Here is an 861-nt window from a genome sequence, read left to right on the forward strand (position 1 = left end):
AAGTCTTGAGATGATAAATGCCAAAAATACCTAATTTTCATATACTTTTTATGGCATTTATCCTATGCAAAAATTTGAAACCAACTTAATTCAACACTTTTTATATAAATATTATATGTTAGAATAATATAATTTTTGATCACCTCTTGTCCAAATTTCCCTAGAATTTTGTAGGAAATTAATTAATGCAAAAGAGAGCCAAGAATTAATGCCAAATCACAAGCCAAAAGTCCAAAAGGAAATGCTCAAAACAAACAAGCTAAGTACAAAATGTTGTGTACTTTAGCTTGTCGAGAAAAAAATGACTTAAGCTTAAAGAAAGGTAGCTTACTTCACCATGAAGAAACCTAAGCCAAGTGAGCCAAGCAACTTGCAAAATCAAAAGCTTACTTTACTTTGAAGAAATCATGGGGAAAAGTGCCAAGCAACCAACCAAAATTAGCCCAAGAATTATTGAAGAAAGGTTGCTTCAACTTGAAGAAAGGAGATTTCCTCTTGTTGAAGAACGCTTGGCCAACCGCTTAGCACACATGGCTGGGTGCTTACGTCTAGGCCAACTTGGCCAAGACTTCACCATGAAGAAATCCTCTAAGCCACCAAGCAATTTTTTATGCCTTGACATCATGCATGACACAAGCCATGAAAAGCCAAGCAGGAGGTGTCAACATGCATGTGGCCTAGCCCACCATAGGTTGTCCAGCGTAGGTCAGGCCATGGCAGGGTCAGAGCAGGCCATGGCAGGGTTAGAATAGCCCATAGCAAGGTCAAAGCAGGCCAGGCCATGGCCATTTGAACTTAAATCGTTTCTATTATGGTTTCATTTTGCTTATATATGTCAAATATAGCATGATTGCATGTTTA

Source organism: Lupinus angustifolius, unplaced genomic scaffold (assembly GCF_001865875.1).
Source record: "Lupinus angustifolius cultivar Tanjil unplaced genomic scaffold, LupAngTanjil_v1.0 Scaffold_571, whole genome shotgun sequence".
In the NCBI taxonomy this organism is placed as follows: Eukaryota; Viridiplantae; Streptophyta; class Magnoliopsida; order Fabales; family Fabaceae; genus Lupinus; species Lupinus angustifolius.